This window comes from Pan troglodytes, chromosome 14 (genome assembly GCF_028858775.2).
Source record: "Pan troglodytes isolate AG18354 chromosome 14, NHGRI_mPanTro3-v2.0_pri, whole genome shotgun sequence".
Classification (NCBI taxonomy): domain Eukaryota; kingdom Metazoa; phylum Chordata; class Mammalia; order Primates; family Hominidae; genus Pan; species Pan troglodytes.
This window is the reverse complement of record NC_072412.2, coordinates 77,616,602-77,640,861: the sequence shown is the minus strand read 5'-3', so window position 1 is coordinate 77,640,861 and position 24,260 is coordinate 77,616,602.

Sequence of the window (24,260 nt, the reverse complement as noted above, 5' to 3'; positions counted from 1 at the left end):
CTTGTCAGCATGACAGTCACTGAATTTTATATTACATTTGAAGTTTGCTGAGATATAAAAATTGGTCAGGATGTAGAGTATTTTTATTTAGAGTATTGTTATGTATTTCTTTCCAATTCCGCAAATTTCATCTAAATCCTCAGTGTGGGGAGGATTTCAAAGGGGGGGCTCAACTTTTGAACACTTTTATAGCCATGGTAAGCTCTAGATTTTTTTTTTCCTGATGCCTTAATGAGAATCCAACTTATCCATTTTGAAATATAGTAAGTTTATTTTTTCAAAAATATCTTATACTCACTCATATTTTACTTACTGGCTCTGTTTTATGTCAGTTCAGAGTTTTATATCTTTATATTGATCACTAGTAAGAAGAATCTGTTAAGAATCTGTTAATAATTGAGAATTAACATTAGCACATGCCAAATCTGATCTGTTGTTTGGCTTTATGGATTTACTTTTGCTTTGGATTTATTACAACTAAGGTATAATTCTCTAAATTGTAACTTAGGAGGAGATTTCTATCTGAAACTTCTTTGTATCCTACCTGGTACCTAAGTCAGATGTTACATTGTAGATACTTATATAAAAATGTGGCTTTAGTAGTGATGATATTAATATTATATTTTTTTTCCTAAGGAACATGTTGATACATAGTCTATACATATCATGCACTGAACTTGTATGCTTATACTTTAAAAATCAATTACATAATACCAAAAACCTAATGTGCCAGTTTTAAACTCTTTCATTTTTGTTACAATTAAAATAAGTTGTGTTGGGTTCAATAAGCGTTTATCTTATAACTAACTGAAACCACAATTTAATTCAACTGTATATATAATAATATTTTATTTTTCTCTTAAAAACAATAGTGACAAAGTGGCACACCATTCTTATTCCTTTTCATTCTTTGGGATTTTTCTCATGGCATTTATATTCCAGTGGCTTTTATAATTTAGGTATTTTGGTTGTTCCGAGTGAAGAGGAAAAGGAGCATTTAAGGGTAACTTCAACTAGAGATCAGATGAGGATAAGAACTAAAAAAAAAAAAAAAAAAAAAAAACTCTAGGTTTTCTCTTTGCTTTTGATCTAAATGAAACTGCACAAAAGCATAAGCTTCCTGCAGATGCAAAAGGGATTTCACTACAATCATACACACAATCTGTGAAGTATTTGTACTTATTTGGTGGTTGAACAGTGCTTACCTGTAATTTCATTGCTATACCCATACTAGCATCCTAGAAGATAACATTATGTATACAAAGTTGCTTTGTAGACTACAAATATGAGTAATGTTTCTGCTCTAAACTAAGATCCTAATTATTTCCTCATTCAGACAATTTTAATTATTTAGACTCCAATATAATTTTGGCTATAAAAAAGGTGTCACATTTAGCCTTTAAGTGGCCATATATCTGTATATGATTTTAAATTCATATTGAACCTTTTTATTTTCTCTAAATTTCTGTTTTCTCCTAAATATGAATGATGAAATTGAATATTTAAATTAAATAATAGCAAATATTTCTCTTAATTTTTTCTGAATTTATCATTGCTTCATTTTCTTATTTCTCAATTGCTACAGATTTCAACAACTGGTACTTTGAAATTTAAGTCCAAACCTGAACTTATACAGGTAGAATATTGCTTTGTGCCCTTTTTATATAGTACAACTTCCACTCTGGTTATGTAGAATTATATTATACAAATCCTTTCATTGATAACTTCTGGCACAATTTTACAATAATATATGGATTATATATTAATCCATGAACACTAATTTTTAATGATATTCAAAATAAAATACAGCAATATAGCCACTATTGATGTTTAAAATGTGCTGTTCTTTTATGTAAACTCAGTTTAATACATGATGAGAAATATACAAAGATAAAAGTTTTATGTAAACACTTAATATGGGATAAAGGTATTTCAAATGTAAGCATTACAGTGGCATGTGTGTGTTTTTGATATAGTTTTTCATAAATAAGAAAAATAATTAAGAATTAATATTAGCACATGCCAAATTAATCTATATATATCATTAAATAGCAATCAATTCAAAGGCAAGCTCTTCTAAAGTGCTTCTAAGTTTCACCCACTCATGCCTCTAACATTTCTTTTCCTGTTACTAAGTTTAACAAAGAGGAAAGATCCTGAAATACGAAAGAAAAAAGGGGAATTTTTGACATTAAACGACTGAACCTCAGTTTTTTTCTGTCAATATAATCATAGATATCCATCTTAATCTGGTTATCATAGAAAATCAGATGATTTTAAAACTAAGTACAAAGTGTGAAAAGATAAACAAATATAGTTTAAACTCAGCGAAGGAGGAATTTATTTGATCTTGTATGAAACTAGTTATTAGTGAAAAGGTAACAGTCTAACAACTAGAAAACAATGCTCAGTACATTTACCTAGCCCTTTGAGGTTTAATTCATGTGTTCTACATAGATCTACATACACTTTAATACATCTACATAGGTGGTCTACACACATCTAATAGATGATTTGAGAATCATCATTTGTACAGTGTTGTACAAATGTACAGTATTTTAGACACTCCAGAGACTAGGACGCTGATTAGAACTGAAAAATTAGGGGATATTTTCAATTCTGATACTATTTACACTCCTTGGGGGAATTGTTTAAACCCAGTCTCATATTTTTCTAACTGCAAAATGCCTTTCCCCAAATTAGAAGACGTCTGAGAGTGAATAATGTTTGTTCTTACCTCCATGGAAAGAAACATCATAGATATATGGCTAAAAGTTTAAAATATCACCAATGATACAGTATTCAAGTTGAAAGTTTCACAAAGTAAAGGGACAAAGGTGACATCCATTTCAGCTTTTTCTCTTTCCTTGAATTTTTGATTTATATGACTCAAAAGGTTAATCTTAGTAAAGCACAGGGAAAAGATAGTTATCCAAGTGACATTTGCAGACATTCTACAGGTATAATATATTAAAGGGTGCATTTAGGAGTCCAGGGAATATTGGAAACTACCACACATAGACAGTTTTAACATTGCTGCCTTCTTGTCAAAGGTACAAAATGATCAACATGGAAAGGCATCATTTACAGTCAGAATTTGACTGGAAGGGATTGTAAAAAACAATAATTTCAATTCTGTTATTTTTAACCCAAAGTTATTGGGCAGCAATTCCGTAACTGGTAACGATTTTCCAAATTATAATTAAGTACACGTGAATGAAAGAAATCCAGTGGGGTGGGGGGGAAAAGGCTGATTAAGATGTTGTCTTCAAGGAACCTAAAGCCTTGTGAGGCAGACATATTTAAACATGTAAATAGTGCAAAGCAGAATAAAGTAATTGCCATTTAGAAGTTCAAAGTGCTTTGAGAGCCCATAGGAAGAAGTAATTAATTCTGACTTGTACAGTGGGGAAATCTCCATGAAAAAGAGCTTTCGAAAAGGGCCTTGAAAGAGATGTAGTAATTTGGTGGGTAGAGGAAGAGAAGACATTCCATGCTGAGGCAGGGACATCATCTTAGGCCTCTAGGAGCTGGAAAGAAAAGCCATGGCTTATATATTTTAACCGGAAATTTATATAACAGTAGAGTGGGAATGTGAAGACTGATATTTGTATTTTCATATGTATATAAATTTATCTAGGATCTTTGGAATTCTGGAAAAATTCTTTAGAATACTTACTGCAAAATAGTTTCCCCTGTCTTTTAACACTTGTATGTTTTAGATTTAAATCATGTTTACTAGCAATTTAGTTTTTAATCAGTTATTATATGTATTTAAAGAATATGTATAACTTCACTTCTTATATATAAGTATTTTCTAGTTTATTTGATTACGTAACATATGTGTACACAAAGTGGGCCTTGTTTTCCTATGAAATCTGAGATGCTTTTCACCCAGTTGCTGGAGTTGAAACATTCTGGTAAGGAAGCGGTAAAATAGGCATCAACTTCATTGCATGCTATTTAAATAAAATATAAAGTTATTTATATTTAAGTAAATTTAAATAAAATATAAAGTTATTTATATTGAAATAAATTTAAATAAAGTCATTTATATTGAAATAAATTTAAATAAAGTTATTTATATTTAAATAAAATATAAAGTTAAACTTGAGGCCAAACTCCAGCATCTTATAATACTCTTCTGAACCCTGAGGTCTAGAACTTTTACCTTCTTTAGTTATCTTGCAGTGGGAGAACAGGAGGAGAGAAAGCCTTTTCTTTTTTAATCTTTAGAATCATTGGAAAGAATGTTTATACCAAATACATACTGGTATTTTTATTTTAAGTATTATATACATGTTTGGGAAACAAGGAGCCAATGCTTCATTCATTTACTTTATTAATAGTTATTTTAAATGGAAAACATTGCATTAAGACACAGTTCGTATCTGAATAATATATTTGTCCAAGGGAATAAGGGACCTCATTATTTTAAAGTGTTTCTTCTTATAGCTACTACTAAAGCTACTTCTACCTACATTTTATTGGTCATTATTTTTAAAGAGGAATCATAAAGTAAATTCATTTGTTTTTATTTTTCTTTTTTTAACCTACAAATTTTCAGTGTATATTCCTAATATTAAAATAAGGAAGTTCAATGTAATTACCAAGAACCATGAAAACATAGCTATTACTCTTTATGGCTGCACAATCCAAAGCATCTCTGGGCTCAGGTTGAAATTTTAAATGCCTGGCCTGCCTGGTAATGGGATGGGATCCTGTGGTTGATGCTCTGTGGACAAACTGAGGATGCAGGTTCCTGGGCCAGCAAGAGCTGAAAGGCAGCAGTCAAACTGCTGAAGACTCTTATGTGAGGCATCCGGCATCCCAGGATGGAAACCAGAGCCCTCAGACAAGAGCAAAGAGGTGATGACCTTGAGGAGTCAGAACCTGGAGAGATCCCTGAACCACTTGGGACCCAACTGAACACTTCTGATAGGCTGCCTAGGAATTAACCAAGGGTGGAAGGGATGTGTTAAGGATACCTGCCCGGATATTACTGTTCCTCTAGACTGTTGATATCCAATCCCTTGAACTAACAAAAAAACTGCAGAAATAAAATAAAGCAATATGTTATCTTTCTATGAGGCTGATGATTCCTCATGGCTCTTTACTTCAAAATAGCTTCTAAGAATGGGGAACAAAGTATAGATAAGATTTTGATGCATCCCTTTTTGTCTAGGGAAGAAAAAAGTTTTGTAAAGGAAAATTATACTTATTACAGAGATGTGAAGGTAATCAATAAATCAATAAATCAATTCATAAATCAATCTAATTAACTTTCTTTAGCCTTCATCTTCTTACACTTCAGAACAGAACAATTTCTTGTAACATATTTCTTGTTATTCAGATCACCAATTTAAAAAATTTTACTTTAGCGCATGCAATTTATACAATATTAGCTTGCTTTTTAAACTAAGAGCCAAAAAACAAAGTTCAGTTCCATGGTAAAAATATATTTTTTCAGTTAAATTCATGTGATTTACTTTTGTGTCTTTACCCCTAAGGTTTCTGTAAGTGTAATCAATCAGTCTGCTTCTTACAATCTACTTATTTTCTTATAACGAAAGCATCAGCCCAGCAGGAGTAAAATATATTATTAAGTCATGTGAACAAAATAAAAAAATTTTGTTGCAACATCACTTCTAAAAATCACAGTTTCTCCATATAAATATAACTTACTTTTTCTGTAACTAATATGTAATTATTTGAAGCACTATACTATAAAAAATCTAGCTTTATATTTATATTTGTGTAACATACATAGTGAAGGAAATGAAATCTGTCTTATAAAAGATAGAGCTGTGTGAAATTGCTAATATCCAATTTCTTTTGTTTTTTTTCAGTTGCATATCATTATTTATTGAAAAGGAGATTAGATATGTTTTCAGCCATTATAAGTTTACTTTTTTTAAATTTTCTAATTCTATCATTTTATTTGAAAAAATTTTTTTTATTATATTCTAGGTTTTAGGGTATATGTGCACAATGTGCAGGTTAGTTACATATGTATACATGTGCCATGCTGGTGTGCTGCACCCATTAACTCGTCATTTAGCATTAGGTATATCTCCTAAAGCTATCCCTCCCCCCTCCCCCCACCCCGCCACAGTCCCCAGAGTGTGATGTTCCGCTTCCTGTGTCCATGTGTTCTCATTGTTCAATTCCCACCTATGAGTGAGAATATGCGGTGTTTGGTTTTTTGTTCTTGCGATAGTTTACTGAGAATGATGATTTCCAATTTCATCCATGTCCCTACAAAGGACATGAACTCATCATTCTTCATAGCTGCATAGTATTCCATGGTGTATATATGCCACATTTTCTTAATCCAGTCTATCATTGTTGGACATTTGGGTTGATTCCAAGTCTTTACTATTGTGAATAGTGCCGCAATAAACATACGTGTGCATGTGTCTTTATAGCAGCATGATTTATAGTCCTTTGGGTATATAGCCAGTAATGGGATGGCTGGGTCAAATGGTATTTCTAGTTCTAGATCCCTGAGGAATTGCCACACTGACTTCCACAATGGTTGAACTAGTTTACAGTCCCACCAACAGTGTAAAAGTGTTCCCATTTCTCCACATCTTCTCCAGCACCTGTTGTTTCCTGACTTTTTAATGATTGCCATTCTAACTGGTGTGAGATGATATCTCATTGTGGTTTTGATTTGCATTTCTCTGACGGCCAGTGATGGTGAGCATTTTTTCATGTGTTTTTTCGCTGCATAAATGTCTTCTTTTGAGAAGTGTCTGTTCGTGTCCTTCACCCACTTTTTGATGGGGTTGTTTGTTTTTTTCTTGTAAATTTGTTTGAGTTCATTGTAGATTCTGGATATTAGCCCTTTGTCAGATGAGTCGGTTGCAAAAATTGTTTCCTGACTTTTTAATGATTGCCATTCTAACTGGTGTGAGATGGTATCTCACTGTGGTTTTGATTTGCATTTCTCTGATGGCCAGTGATGATGAGCATTTTTTCATGTATTTTTTGGCTGCATAAATGTCTTCTTTTGAGAAGTGTCTGTTCATGTCCTTCGCCCACTTTTTGATGGGGTTGTTTGTTTTTTTCTTGTAAATTTGTTTGAGTTCATTGTAGATTCTGGATATTAGCCCTTTGTCAGATGAGTAGGTTGTGAAAATTTTCTCCCATTTTGTAGGTTGCCTGTTCACTCTGATGATAGTTTATTTTGCTGTGCAGAAGCTCTTTAGTTTAATTAGATCCCATTTGTCAATTTTCACTTTTGTTGCCATTGCTTTTGGTGTTTTAGATTTGAAGTCCTTGCCCATGCCTATGTCCTGAATGGTAATGCCTAGGTTTTCTTCTAGGGTTTTTATGGTTTCAGGTCTAACATTTAAGTCTTTAATCCATCTTGAATTAATTTTTGTATAAGGTGTAAGGAAGGGATCCAGTTTCAGCTTTCTACATATGGCTAGCCAGTTTTCCCAGCACCATTTATTAAATAGGGAATCCTTTCCCCATTGCTTGTTTTTGTCAGGTTTGTCAAAGATCAGATAGTTGTAGATATACGCCGTTATTTCTGAGGGCTCTGTTCTGTTCCATTGATCTATTTCTCTGTTTTGGTACCAGTACCATGGTGTTTTGGTTACTGTAGCCTTGTAGTATAGTTTGAAGTCAGGTAGCATGATGCCTCCAGCTTTGTTCTTTTGGCTTAGGACTGACTTGGCAATGCGGGCTCTTTTTTGGTTCCATATGAACTTTAAAGTAGTTTTTTCCAATTCTATGAAGAAAGTCATTTTGATCTACAAAATGAGAGTTATCAATTGTTCAATGTAAATACTAGAATCCACAATTATTCAAAGACATTTTAACTGTTCCACCTAACTTCTCATTTATTTACTTTCCTGATCATATATTATGAAATGAAGGAGACTCTGGAGTATTCATAGTTCTTTTGACTAAAAAGTTATCTCTGCATATGCTTTAGAAATAACATTCTTGAAAGAATGCCCTCTGATTCATTGCAACTCACTGGCACAACCTAGTAATGACTGGCTTAAAGTTTCCAGCTTCTGCTGCTCTGCATTTGGTATGCTATGGACAACCTCAACCAGAGTTTTGAAAGCATACAAATTTTTCTTCTATATATGGATAGGGACTCTAATATGTCTTTCAGCTGTATTATTTATTTTGATTTGCTGTATTATTTATTCTATTTTTAAATACTTATTTGATAATTATCCTGAAAAATTATCGAAGTTACTAAAATGATTTGAAAATAAAATTTTCAATATAACTGTGAATGGCCTTTCAGTAGGCCTTTGGTTAAATTTTGTTTCTTAGAATTATAGTAAGATTTGAGCCTCATTTGAAGTTAGGCTGTCAAAATGCTACTGAACTAAAACGTTTTTCTCTATTCATTGACATAACTCTGGTTCATCATGGTGTTCTTGTCCCCTGCTAAGGTCAAATAAAAGAAATACCTGTATGAAGAATACCACTGTAGTTTCTATAAAAAGTTCCACTATGGATGCTGGTCAATATTTTATTCAGTGGCCCTTATTTTAAAAGGAAAAACAAACACTTGCAAGTTTTACTTTCAGAACTGTGGAACCAAAAAAAAAAATGCGTGTTTTTCTGATGAATTGATATGCTTGCTTCAAGATAAAAAGAGATCTGTATCCTATAATATTTCCCTTTTTGCTTGGGCTACTTGGAACCCCAGAGTTAAATTTGGTTTTAATTGCAATACCTTCAGCATGATTTTTGAAATACTATCTTGTCCTTTTGCTTTGATGATTGTTTTTTCCCACTATGTTAAGATCCTTTTTGTTTGTTTGTTTGTTTGCAAAAAAGCCTTTAGTCTAGCTTATGTTTCTAAAGTAAGTTTAATATAAATAAATACATAAAAATATACCAGATGAAACTAGCATGCAAAATCATCATTCTATTTATAGACAGACTAAGAAAAATAATAATGCCTACAAGGCAAATGAGTTTCAAAATGTAAATTTACAGAGGTTTGACAAAATAAATGAGGGAAATGAAAACATTTTGAAAGGTTTTTTATTCTATAAGTTCTCATAAAAAATACTGCGAACCAGTGAGGATCTTTGTATTTGCTAGTATTTTTAGATGAAAAAATAAAAACTTGGAAATTTACTCCCCAAAAGTAAATTTATCAAAAGGTCTGCTTATCAAAAGATCTGTTTCTGGGATTCAGTAAATAATCAGTCACCACAGTGTATAGACAGATTCTGCCATGTATTAACCCTGCTAGCATTGTGTCTTCAGGGTTCAATGCTGACCATCACTTTAGGATCTGCAAAGTGTTCAAATGCCAAATCAGGTAATGCCCATTTTCACTGATAACCAACCATTGCAAACATCCCAGGCTTTTGTCAGCACAGCAGGTCCAGAGCCATCCATCAGTGCTGGTAGTTCTGTCATATGCATTTAACTTTAGCACCAGGCAGCCGCTCAAAGGCTTAGTTATTGAACATGGTTATTGCCACTGCAGAGGTGGGGAAAAGGCAAAGCATAAAGTTGTGTGTTTTTAATGGTCTGTGTTGGCAGTTATTAAGGAGCTTTTTCCTTTGTGGAATCATTGACTCTAGTCTTGAAGACAGAAAACCTTTAGGATGCATAATCTACCAAACTGCTTCCTGAAACTTTATAAAGTCTTTTGATTTGGAAGAAAGGATCTAAGCTAGTTAATAACAGTTGCTGCATTGCTTATTTTAAATTCCAAAGTGGAACAATGTGCCTTCATCAGGGCAATATTCATACCATATGCTTCTTACTGTTTTGATTCTCTAGGGTACAGTTGAGCAAACTGAACATCAGATAGTGTGTTCTATCCTCCCCAGCACCTAGGTCATATTCTGGGAATAAATTAGGCTGAAAGAAGTGCATTGACTCTTCGAGGCCACTGGGTTACTATTTAAGGAATCACATGTGAAGGACAAGGGGTGTTGCTGTCTTCCCGATATCTGGAATAGAGATGTATTTCAAGCCTTGGCAGTGGAGTGGACCAGCTAATTGTCTGTAGTTTAGTGTGTGGCTACAACATGAATAGACATACTTTTGAAGAAGGCGGTCAAGGTGTGTTGAGATATGGTGAAGGGCAGAGGGTGATGGTTCAAGACATCATGAATCAATAATGAGATCAATTTATATATTAGAGCATATTGTACAATATTTGGCTTGTTAGAATTCTTGGGGTTTTTTTAAGAGACAAAGTTTAACAAAGAGGTTATTACTTCAGATGGGCCCTAGCATGTACAAAGAGATAAAGTAAATGTAAGTAAAAACACATTTGATAGTTTTAAGTCCATTTGAAAGAGAATATCTTTTATGAGAGAAAAACTGCAAAGACAGAAAGAATGCCTTGAACATGTATCTCATAAAAATATCTTTTCTTCAAAGAGTTCAAAGCATTTTAATAAGTTAACTTGCCCTTATAACTTCTTTTTTCAGAATTCCAAAACCATAAAACAAACAGAAACTAAACCATCTTTATGTTTATTGTGTCTGATGAGAGGGGAAAATGTCTCTGCTAGATAGAAGGATAATCTTTGAAAGATTTGCTGGTGTGAAACTTTCCATTTTCAGTCCCTGATTCTGGCTTTTAATTTCTGAAAAAATAAATAAATGTACTCATCCCTCTCCTACCTAAGCTCATGACTCAGAACATTTCCTTTCTCAGCCTATGTAGCATGAGTTTCTGAGACTTTGTATGAAAACTACTATGTCCTTGATGAAACCTGTTACTGAGGATTAGAATATAATTTATCATTTTAGTTATCTCTCAAAAATTGATAATTAGTATGATAACCTAATTATCCTGGAGGGTAAAGGGATTACTGTGTCTAAAAGTATTTTCCTTGCTTGCATTTTATCACGAACCAAACTGGAGAAACAAAAGAAGCAACTATCACAATAGCAAAGAAACAAGCTCAAAATAATACAGAACAAATTGAATGTGTAATTGCTGAAGGCATGAATACAGTAGGGTGGAGTAAGAGTAAGGTGGAGTAAGGCTTCACAGAGAAGAGAAATTGGGAATCGAACTGAAATGAAATTATAGTGATATGTCAAAAGATAGTATTAGCATTCAACAAAAAATTACTATAATAGGTAATGGAATTCTACTTAGTAGAAAACGCATAAACATAGAACTCTGCTAATGCAAATATGCTCACAAAAGCAAATATAATTTAATATTCAGTAATCGGTAAACTAGGCTCGGACCAGGATAATTTCCCAACATGCTCATCTAAAATCCAATGTGCTACCAGCCTGGGCAACATAGACAAAAATTTTAAAAATTAATCTGGCAGGAGGATCACTTGAGACAAGGAGTTCAAGTTTCCATTGAGCTATGGTCACACCACTGCACTCCAGTGTGGGCAACAGAGCAAACCCTCTCTCTAAAAAAAATAAAAATAAAAATAAAATCCATTGGGCCAGAAAGCAGTCAACTTCTTTATATCAACAACTGATACCATCTTGGCCTAAATCACCGTTACTTCACCCCATCATAGTCTTCCATCTAGTCTTTCTGCTTTTACCCTTGCCCCTCTATAACGCATTCTTAATGTGGCAGGTAAAGCAATACATTCAAAATGTAAGATCTATGGCACCTTGCAACTACAAATACTTCAGTGACTCTCTAGTCCATTCAAAATAAAGGCCTTATGTGAACTGCTTTCCTCATGCCCCCATTAACTCCCTGATTTAATCAACGCTTCTGCCTTTGCTAACTCTCTTTAGCTACACTGGTGCTTCACTGCTCATCAAAACATCAACAAGGATGCCTTCTTAAGGCCTTTTCCCTGGCTATTTCCTTAATCTGTAGTGATCTTCCCCCAGGAACCGAAGCGCATCTCTTTCTCACCTCTTTCTAGTGTTTGCTTGAATGCCACCTTCTTGATGAATCTTACCTCCCTTGACCAACCTATCTGAATTTACATCCGCTCTGACACTCACTTCTGCTCCACAGTCTGGGTTTCTCCCTCCATGCTCTTTAATTTCCATCTTACTTATCCCTTTCCAGAATTCTGGCAGATTATATAATTTAGTCATTTATATTTATTTTATACCCCCTTACATCAGGATGTAAGTCCCACGTCTCATAAGGGCAGATAGTTCTTTTCTTTTCTCTTTTTTTCCCCTGGTGGCACTGGGGATTGGTTTTGAATACTGATACTTTCCAATTATCTTGAAAACTCCCAGGCTCTTAGTGTGCCAGTCAATACAAGAGAAACAAGTGTTGCAAGAAAAAATGTGAACACTGTATTCTAATCATTTTTGTAATCCCTTACTTAGTTCAGCATTTTGGTACATCAAGATTATTCAGTTTAAGTTTGCTAAACTGAATTAAATCTCTAAGGACTTTTAAAAAATTTTCTCAGCAACTATGAATAATGAGAAAAAAATATAAAAACATTCCAGATATGAATAGCAATTGAAATTTCTGCCATAGACTGTGGGGAGTTCTGTGGCCTATAGTCATTTAGACACGATTTAGTCTTAGATGTTTTGATTGTTTTTTCTCTGATTGAATTAGTAATCAAACTTGTAATCAAATATAAGAGAAATGGTACAAGTCTAGATTTCTGGAAGAATATATATTTGAGTTGGTTATTTGTGTTATGCCTTTTTTTCCATGAAACTAAACCCCTCAGAATTTCAGCTATGATGCTATATGTATTTTGTTCTGTCAGATCTGAAATTTGACCACTAATAATTTTTTAAGTCTCCTATTAATAGTAAAATTCAAGTAAGAAAATTCTTCTTTCCACATTAACAGTTAGGTTAGAATCTGCCACTCTTGCAGAAAATACACAGCAAGCCTTTTTGGAATTGAGAGGGTATGATAGATCATATTAGTATATTATGATATTAAAATTAGCATTATATAATAAGAAAAGGGATTATAAACAGTTTGGGAGTCCTGAGGCTTTTATGAGTGGGTGTGTTTGTGTGTGTCTATGCTGACACACACAATTGTTTCTGTAGCAGCAGCAGTGATGTTCTTATTTTTATGAAAAAGAGAGAAAAGGTTGGTAACATAAAGAAAGTAAAGGCAGTAAGTAATAACAAATCGAACATCAAGAAAAAGTAGTTTGGAAGTGCTAGAAATTGAAAGGAAAGGTTGAAATAGGCTAAAGTTATAGACTGCTGCTTTAAATAGGATTTCTTATAAATTATATTAAATACTAAATTTAGGTCTGGTTTTCTATTTTGTGTTTGAATTCCTGTTGCTACACTTTTTTAGAAGGAAAGCAAAACACATTCTTTATGAACACATCAATAAGTCGTCTAGTTTCAGTATATTTTGTGTGGAAAATTCACTGCCTGTGGCTCCTCTGAGACACTTTACTGAAATTTCTATTAATTTCATTGGATTTTAAAAACCTTTGTTCTACGGGGAATGTTCTTGTTTCTTTCAAGGAAGGAGTCAACCTAGCAGAATGTTGTACTGCATTAGGATCCAGGCATCTTGTGGGATCTAAGCGGGATTTTTTGTGTCTAAGAGAATTGTGCACCCTTAAGTTCCGTATGTGAGAAACCAAAAGGAAAACCAATGAAAAACCAAATTTAAACAATTAATTGAAATGCATTATGTAACTAAGAGTAATATGTGTGCTAAATTCGTATTTGAACATTTGGAACCTTGCTATATTAATTTACTAGAGTTTAAGGTCGGATTTATTTTAAAAACATCAAATATGTATGTACTTAACCTTTTTCTTGTGTCATTTGAAGCAATAGAAATCAACCACTTAGATGCCTGCTGAAAACATCTGTGAATTCTCAAAAAAACAAAACAATAGTTTTGAAAAGTACCATAATCTGTATCTTTCTCTGATGTCACAGGCATAAAGAAATAAAAACGTTTTAACCAGCCTCACAGTTACATGTTCAAAGCACAGTAAAAGATTATTTCCTCCCTTAATTCCACATTTTAGAATTTAGTTGTAGTATTCTACAATAACGCTTTTCAACATAGACCCTTTAATAATATCATATGTTATAGAAATTATGATAATATTATAGTTTATAAGAAGAAATTATTTATTAATATGTAGTGGATATTAAATGATTAGAAGATACATCCCTTTAATATTTATCACCCTAATTGCAGGTATATATCCACATCCCCCTCTCAAAAATAAAAAAGCTCTGTCCGGTTGGTTAATCTCTATTTTGAGTTATCTATTTTGTCCTTTGTTATCTTTGGCCAATGAAAACTAAAAGCAATCTTTTGTTTCAACAATAATCTAATTATTGCTGCATTGTGCCCCAACATTTTTGAAGAATTGCCTTTCTATTTATATAATTTTCATTACAAAATTCATCTTTTAATATGTCCAAATGTTTTTGTTTGATCACTTTTCTCATCATAGTAATTTTTTAAAAATCTGAACTCACAAACATTTGCTCTAAAAATTGGAAAAGCTCTAGTAATTCTATGCTGGGGTTCATAGATGCCACGGTTTGATATATGAATTATGCTATAACTCTAAAAATCATAACATTTACAATTCTGAAATAGTTACCAAGTCCATGATTTATTCCAAAATATAATGCTGGTTTAAAATCTTGCTTTCATGATCTTGGGCTTGTGATGGGTTGATGTGATAGTCTTGTGATTCATGAGGATGGCTCATTCATTATTTTTGAGTGGGATAAAGATAGTAGAGCTTATTTATAACTCCCTTAATTGTTTGAAGCTAGAGATGGAAATATAAAATTCTACAACTTAGTTTGCCCTATTCTTGCTTGTGTTGTAGCACAAGGACAAAGATTCATTAAAGAGACCTTTAAAATGTGTTAATCTAGGTACTTTAATGAAATTTGTTTGCAGGGCAACCTGTCCCACTTATTTATGCTTAGTAGTATTCATACATAATGGTAATGTGACTGCTCATCTCTAAACCATTAAGGAAAGAAATATGAGAAAAGGGGCATGATGATTAATTTGGGGTGGACTGCTTCAAAGGTTTTTGCCTTTTAGAGAGAACTATGCTTATCTTACTTAGCCTTAAAAAAACATTAAAAATTTGAATTAAAATATGCAGCAGACCAGGAACACTGTAAAATTGAAAAGGTAAGTAATATTTATCATTGTGAGTAAAGTACATGAAATAGATTTAAAACATAGTTTCTAAAAAGTTAAAGGTTTTCAGCGTCCATAAACTCTATATCTGAAAAGTAAATGTGTCTTTTAGGAATATTTTCCTCTTCTTTGACTATCTTTATATTGTCAATCCTCCTTCTCCCCTTTCTCAGATAAAGAAATGCCTCAGATCTTTTATGGTTCATCATTCCACTTGTGCTTCTGATCTCACATTGTTTCCTTTGAATTATCACCTTTCCCCTTCTTTTATTTTTATTCACTTCTCTCTAGTTTAGTTACTTTTGCAAATACTAAATACACGTCAATATAACACTTCCTCTGTGAAACAAACCACCACAAGACATAGTGGCTTAAATCTGTTATGATTTGTATTTTTCTCATCCATCTGAAATTTAGGCAGAGATGAGCGTTAACAGCTCAGCTGTGATTCAGCATCAGCTGAGATGGTTCAAAGCAGGAGGCTGGAGTCATCTGAAAGATTGTTCCTTCATATGTCTGGAGGTGAATGTTGGCTGTCAGTTAGGAAATTTTCTAAAGCTGTCAGCCAGAACATATTTCATGTGGTCTGGGTTTCTTCATGACCTGATGGCTGGGGTTTAAGGGAAAGCATCCTGAGAGAGAGATCCAGGTAGGAACCAAATCACTTGAATGTCCTAATCTCAGAAATCACTCAGCATTACTTCCACTGTCTTCTACTTCTAGAGGCAGTCACAAAGGCCTGCCCAATTTTAATGGGAAGCAAAATAGATTCACCTCTTGATGGAGTACTGAAAATATTTTGAAAGAGCCTAGTGGTACCAGAAATGCTGCTGGGTACTTTTGGAAAATGCAATAGTCCAGTCTGCCCACATTCTCCACCCTTGCCCTCCTCCAAGAACTCTTTCAGATCCCACTACATAGTCAGGCTTACACTCAAGAATCAGGATGTCTTTGTCTACCTCAAGTCCAGATGCAGATGAGGCTCCTCAGGTGCAGTTCTCCAAGTGCAGGCCTATGAATTCAGATACCTCCTCCCCCTGACACCCAATACAGGATGGTGAGACAGACTTAATAGATAACCACTATCAACACCATAAAAAAAGGTGGAAATGGAAGGCCTACAGCAATTACTGGTCCACAGAAATTCTAAAACCTAGCTGGGTACATAGCGTTAGTTTCTGGATTCGGGCTCAGGATTGCTACCTGGAAATGATCTCTCACAGCTCTTGACTCTGCTGTTTGTACTCTTGGTTCTACCTTCTGGGAAATCCTTCATTTTTCGTCAAAACTAGCTGGATTTTGCAACTAAGTAGTTTCCTCAATCCCTTTCCTGCCCACAGTATAGAGATCTGAAGACATCTTTTCATTTTCTGTTTGTCTTTCTTAGTTCAAGCTGGCAGTATTGCTACTAGTAAAGTTCTCTTTCAAAGTTTGTGGCCTTCCTCTTTTTTTTGGAGACAGGGTCCATTCTCACATTGCTATAAAGAACTACCGGAGACAGGGTAATTTATAAAGAAAAGAGGTTTAATTGACCTACAGTTTCACATGCTGTACAGGAAGAATGTCTTGAAAGGTCTCAGGAAACTTACAATTATGATGGAAGGAGAAGAGGAAGGAGGCACATCTTACATGGCTGAGCAGAAGGAAGAGAAGTGAGACAAGGGAGGTGCCACACACTTTTAAACAACCAGATCTCATGAGAATTCACATACTATCTTGAGAACAGCAAGGGGGAAATCTGCCCCCATGATCTAACCACCTACCACCAGGCCCTTCCTCCAACACTGGGGATTACAATTCAACATGAGATTTGGGCAGGGACACAGATACTAACCATATCACTCTGACTCTGTCCACCAGGCTAGAGTGCAGTGGTGGGATCCTAGATCACTGCAACCCAAATTCCTGGGCTCAAACAATCCTCTTGCCTCAGCCTCCCAAGTAGCTGGAACTATACATGTGCACCACCACACCCAGCTAACATTTTTATTCTTTTTTGTAGGGTTGGGGTCTTACTTTGTTGCTCAGGTTGGTCTTGAACTCCTAGCCTCAAGTGATCTTCCCACCACAGCCTCCCAATGTGCTGGGATTACAGGTGTGAGCCAAGGCACCCAGACTTTAAAAATCTTTGTAGCCTTCCTATAATTGTTACTGAAGTTTACTCCTTGAGGCAAAAGACACACTCACAAATCTCATTGAGATAAACTCTTCTCTCTTTCATGGGTTTTCTGTAAGGATGTTGATGGATGTTACCCTGAAGATTTTTAGAAACTCCATTATTATTTAGTGGAGGAGGATCTGTGAGGCACACCTTCAAGATCCTTAGAGGGCCTTTTGTCTGACAAAGTTGCCTGACAAAGTTATCTGAGGTGTTGCCATAACTCTTTCTGAGTCCTTAACAAATGAACATATAGTCCCACCCTTGATTTTATCTTTGTTCTGAAAATATTTCCGAATTTGAGAATCATGTGGTTGGGTATGAGAAAGTATTATTTTTTAACTCAACAAGGCTAGCCTCCTTCCTATTTTAATTTTGCTTGAAAACTGAACAATTACTTTTTCATCTGTATTTCTCTTCTCTCATTTTATTACAGACAGCAAAAAGAAACCAGGTGGACTTTCAGTATTCTACCTGGAAATCTCCTTAGTTAGATCATCCAATTTACCAGATATGTTTTCCTTTTTCCACGTTACCTCAGGCAATAGTGTTGTAAACTTTCTGTCACTGCATAACAATAATCCCCTTATTTCTTAGTTCCAATATCATTTTTGTCACTTTTATTTAAACTCTTATTGACAGTCTCTTCTGGGGCAATCAAACTTTCATTAAGAAAAGCCCTTTAGATTTTCACTAACACTCTCCTCAAAGTTCTTCCAGTTTCTACCTACTGCCTGCTCCCAAAGCCAGTTTTTAAGTTTGTTATAACGGCATACAACTTCTGGGACCAAAATCTGTTACAATTACTGTGGTTGCATCACAAACCACCCCAAAACATAGTTTCTTGAAAAGTAAACATATTTTGCTTTATTAATCTGCACATTTTACAGTCTCCAGAGAAATAGCTCATCAGTGCTGCACTCAACATCAACTGAGGTGGCTCAAAGGCTGGAAGCTCGAGTCATCTGTAAGCTTTCTCAATTCCATGTCTAGAAATTGATACTGGCAATCATCTGGGATTTTTGTGGGGTTTGTTGGGCAGACCACCTAATCTAGCTCTTCTAGGTAGCTTAGGTAGCCATACAACATGGTGGCCAGATTCAAGTGCAAGTATCCCAAGAGAGATGGTCAAAGAGAAGGTCTATCTATTTTAACACCTACTCTTTGGAGATGCTCAGTGTCACTTATGCCATATTCTATTCATTATGGCAGTCACAAAGGCCAATACAGTTTCAATGGAAGGGGAAACAGAGTCTAATTCTTGATGAGGACTAATGGAGTTTTAGAAGAGAATTTGGAACCAGAAATATTGCTCTCCATTTTGGATAATAGAGTCTTATGATCTGCCACATACTGTCACCCCTTTTTTTTTTTTTTTTTTTTTTTTTTGAGACAGAGTCTCGCTCTGTCACCCAGGCTGCAGTTTGGAGTGCGGTGGCGCGATCTCCACTCACTGCAAGCTCCACCTCCCAGGTTCATGCCATTCTCCTACCTCAGCCTCCCGAGTAGCTGGGACTACAGGCGCCCGCCACCACACCCGGCTAATTTTTTGTATTTTTAGTAGAGATGGGGTTTCACCGTGTTAGCCAGGATGGTCTTGATCTCCTGACCTCGTGATCTGCCCACCTTGGCCTCCCAAAGTGCTGGGATTACAGGCGTGAGCCACTGTGCCTGGCCACTGTCACCCCTTTCTTACCTTAAATTTATATCTCAACTAACTATAATCTTGCATTTTTTCCCATTTTCATTTATTATGGCTCTTATTGAGTCCAGGGTTCTGTAATTATTGCAGTTCATTGCAGCCCTTGCATGCACACATGCATGTGTCTGAATATTATTTACATTCAAATGGGAGAAAAAGAATTGGAAATAAGCCACAGCCTCTATCTCATTAGTTTTTCTTTGTTGTTTTGTTTTCTTTTGTTTTGTTTTTGAGACAGAGTCTGGCTCTGTCATTCAGGCTGGAGTGCAGTGGCACGATCTCGGCTCACTACAACCTCTGCCTCCCAGGTTCAAGCGGTTCTCCTGCCTCAGCCTCCTGAGTAACTGGGACTACAGGCACGTGCCACCACACCTGGCTAATTTTTTCTATTATTAGTAGAGACAGGTTTCCACTATGTTGGCCAGGCTGGTCTTGAACTCCTGACCTCAAGTGATCCACCTGCCTTGGCCTCCCAAAGTGCTGGAATTACAGGCATGAGCCACCATGCTCAGCCTATTCCCTTAGTTTTTGTTAGACAGTCACAGGGTGCATATCAGCAGATGTTAGATACCTTAGGTGCTGATTTTTGAGCTATTGTCTTTTATGTTTCCCACCCACCCACCTTATATGCTCTGCAAAACCATATTTCTCTCTTACCAACTGGCTCTCTGTTAGACTGCTACTCATAGGTGCTAGAGGCAACTTGAAGGAGAAAAAGGCAAAAGAAGGTTGTCATTCTCTCCTGTTTGCTTTCAGCTCCTCTCAGCAATACCCAGCAACACTTCTTCATCCTGACAATAACTGTTTGCTCTGGTAGCAATAACTAATTCCACTTTGCATTTGCTCCAACACTTTCAGAAATAACTTCCCCAACCCCACTAAAAATGGAAGCATCAATTGGCTGATACCCCCTCTTCAGAGGATAGAGTCCCAGCCCTGTAGTGCCCCTCCTCCTAGATCAGAGCCACCCCCATCCCCTCCTCCTAGATCAGAGACACCCACACCACGTAGTAGCACATCCTTCTCGAAGGACTGACTTACAATTTTGTGTGACCCCTTCTCCAACACTCAGGTTGCAATAATAGCCCCTTCTTCTGTTTCTCCAGTCCTGGGAGTGGAAGCTGCTTTTTGTGGTTTCTACCTCTGTGATAATTTATGTACCCTTTGTGCCCTTTCACTTCTTCATTACATGCTTAACAATGTTCAATGCCAAATTTTTTCTCTTGAAATAACTGGTGTGGTTTCTGGAATCTGAAATGAACACTAACGGATATAATTGACATGCTTTATGTCTCCTACAAAAAACACCATACAGAAATTTATCTTCTTTTCTGGTTAAATCGCTTTACTTCAACCTCCCTCACTTTTTTCTGAGAGGGGATATACAAGAATGAAATAATTTAAAACTGTAAAGTTCTTTGAAGTGCAGTAAAAAAAGTAATTGTGTGTATTATATTTTAAAAATAAAAATGGTGACAAAATAATGCTAAGAATAAAACTAAACAAACAAAAAAATACCACAAATTTTATCATATTTTTCCTTGCTTTCATGAATTTTGCATTGTCTCTATGAGTCAGAGTGGTGAAAGTGATGTATGAAGTCACCAGAGAATCAGTGTCTGGTTGCATTGAAGTCATTATTTTAGCAAAATTTGGCATATACACTACCTCTTTTGTCACAAATAACATACATGAAATACACTTAAATTTCATTTAATGTTGGATAGTCTATATTGTTTTCAAGATGACACAAATAAAATTATCTCTGCAATAGCATTATTTATAATAATGAAAACTTATGGCTCCAAATTAGATTTATGTGTGATATGTTTAATGTAACAATTTTCTAGAAAGCAAGAAAGTAATGTTACCTTACCTTTTATATTATAGGCATTAATATTATATTAATAGGCATTATATATTATAGGCATTAACAGGAATAAGTAGGAAAAAAAACTATGTTGTTTTGATATTATTTGTATTTTCCTCCAAGTTCTTATCAATAATAGTTTTAACATACTGATATATTTATACCTTTTAACCTTGCAAAGGATTTAAAAATTTTTTATCTCTAGTTCATAAAACTAACTTACTATCCTCAACCCCTTTGCTGCACTGATTTTTACCTCCTCGATTTTTGTGTAGAAAGAGTCAAACTCTCCCTGGGGTGATAGGGCATTTGTCCCGTGTTGTGTGTACTTTTGGCTGTCTTAGAGAACTTGAGAAGAGGGAATGGTGACTTCCGTTTTGGTGTAGTTTCTAGAAACGTTGCTCATTTATTTCCACTTGCTTTGTCAGAGCTAGGTCAACCCTAGAGGCACTCTTTCCCACTCTTTTTTGTAAAAAGGAAGAAAGGGCAACGGATAATTAGGGAACTCAGACTCAGACATTAAAGAAAAAGATGAGCCTACTGATAATGGGAACCTTAAGGGCTGTACTGTTTAAGTATCTGACTCATAGGAGCCACTCAAATAATAATTAAATAAATGTTTTAAGTTTTCCTGGGTGAGTGAACTTTTCATGTTGGCAGGAGCCTCAATCACTTATGAATTTCCTAAGGAAAATGTTTAGGTTATCCTTGGATTTCCCCGAATGCAGAAAGGATGGTTGTTTTCTTAATTCAAACATTGAAAAACAAACAAACAAACAAACAAAAAACCCACGGAGAAACTTCACCCTAGTGAATGCAATTCTGTAGAGAGAAATTGTTAAGAATATAGGAAAGGTCAATACTTAAACGTGAAGACAGAATTTTGTCAAAAATAAAGTTATAGTTTAAAAAAGCAGCAGGTAGGTTTTAACTTACCTATTGTGGAATTTAACAGGCAAATCTCAAATCTTAGGGGTACACATTGCAGGAAAACATACACAGTATTCGTGAAACATGGCATTGAGCTACAACCCAGGACTGTGTGGTAGTAGACAGGAAAGAAGTGGAAGCAGATTTACTGGTATTTTCCCCATAATTTGGCAATCCTGGGTCTTTATGCAGCTAGACTTTGGAAAATCAGCAAATGAAGATGCAACTGTCAGACTCACAACTGTCACAGTTAACCTCAGCCAGAAATTCTAGGGACTGTCTTTGATGCTAATCATTTAGCTTGCCTGAAAACTAAAAGGACTGTGGTAGAAAATTAAAAATCCAGGAAGACAAAATATACAAGGTAGAGGTTTATGTCTTAGAGAAAATATGTCTAAAGAAACAATTTGAGTCTCTTTTGCTTTATTTTGTTTTGTTTTTTGCATAGTTTGTTTTTGTGCATTTCAACTGCAGGTAAAAGATTTATGGTAATAAATCTCCAAGTGGGAGGAAACTGCATGAGATCATTTTCACAGTTCTCTCACTAGGAAGGTAAGATATTATGTATCTATTATAGAAAATAAACAACAGAGCTCTAAGAGTGGGTAAAGAAATTGCCCTTGGTCACATATGGTAGTGAAGTCAGAGACTAGAACCCAGATCTCATGTTTCTCATTTTTAGAATTTTCCACTATGTATGCTTCTGATTTCTTAAAGTATGAGCCATTAAACAAATCTAGCACTATGTATTTAAAATACACTTTAAAAATCTCTAAGGTTATCTAAAGTTACCAATAACAGAAGATGGTCTAAGAGAGTCTAAGTTATATTCTTTTGCATGTGATTTTAAGGTTTTGAAAAACATGAGGTCAAAAAGTTCCTATCCATTAGTTCTGAAAATGCCCTCATTTGACTGTGATTGACAATTTTTGGCAATGATTGATGGACTCTGATGCTCAGTGATAAAAAATGACAGCCTTAAGTGTTTTGAAGAAGTTACATTTCAAAGGAATTAAGTTGCTAATGGATTAACAGTGGTCAATGAAGAAAAAGTCCACCACTACTTTCTACATTACTGGACTATCATTTGTCATAGAATACTGATGATCATTCTCACAAGTTCTTTCCGAGATTTCAATGAAACAGAATTCTCTTTCAGGCAAGACTTTATTTTATTATGAATCCTAAGTTAACCCGTTAAGTCAGCCACTATGCCCTAGGATGTGATAGTTCACTGGAGACAGCACTAGTTCACTAGGGCACTTCATTAACATCAGCTCTTTTGATAGACACAGAGTACATTTTCTCAAACTCACACAAAATGACAGGACAGTTAGACCAAAATATCATTTTCACTTTGGCCTCAGATCCATGTTATTATTGTAATTATGACTAGTTTTCTAATGAATTATAAAATTCTTTTGTCTTTTTATATGAAGTTAGATGTAACCATTTTTACTTCTTAAAAAAATTGAGGCTTCAATTATGTGCTTCATTCATCTGGGATCTTATCCAGGGAAAAAAATGATAATTTGTGAAGAGTCAGTCCAACTATTTTGTCAACAAATCTCCCAGTAAAATACAATTTTGCCTCCCAAGACAACATTTTTTTCCCAAATTTCTTCATTTCTGTCAATGGTATTAATATCTTTAAAATAAATAAGTATTGATCTATACTCATCTTGTTTTCTTACTTTCTCTAACCAACTCCATTTTATATGTTGCTAATTATTTTCGTAATATGTTTTGCGTTCTTCACTTTTTAAATTTCCATAGTTATCACTGTTGTTCATAACATTAAGCCTAAATAATACAATGGCTTCAATGAGATTCAAAAATAAATTTTCATAAGTTTAGGCTGAGGAAACCATGCTTAACAGTAGTAGCATATGTGAAAAATCATAAGAATTGTGGCGGACAATTCACTCAGCATTAATCTACAAGCAATCATCTTGAGTTGCAGCATCAGAAAGACATGCATTGAAACTTAGACTGTGGGACAAGATGATGTAATAAGCTTTGGAATTTAATCATCTGGATTTCAATCTTGATTGTCTGACCTTAACTCACTGCCAGGTTTCTCATCTGGAAAATTGTAGATAATGATAACTATCACTTATTGTGTGTTTACCCTGTGCCAGGCAATACATGGCAGAAAGTATGCCTTATTTCATTTAACTTTCATAGTAACCCTGCTAAATAAATAACATTATTATTCCTGTTTTACAGAGGAAAGCAATGAGTCCCAGGAAGGTAAATTAATTTGTTATATTAGCTATGTGACAGAACAAGGGCTCCAACCCATGATCTCAGACATAAGAACTTGCGCTTTAAACACTGAGCCTTGAGTGGGGTTATGCATGTACATGACTCACATTGGGCTAGGAACATGGTGGGTGTTCAGTAAGTGTTGGTTTCATTCCCTTATAATTTCATTCTAGAGTGTGCTTGTTAGAACGTGCCTTAGTGTCTGGCATCTCAGTGTCTGATTCAAATCTGCTATGCTTTT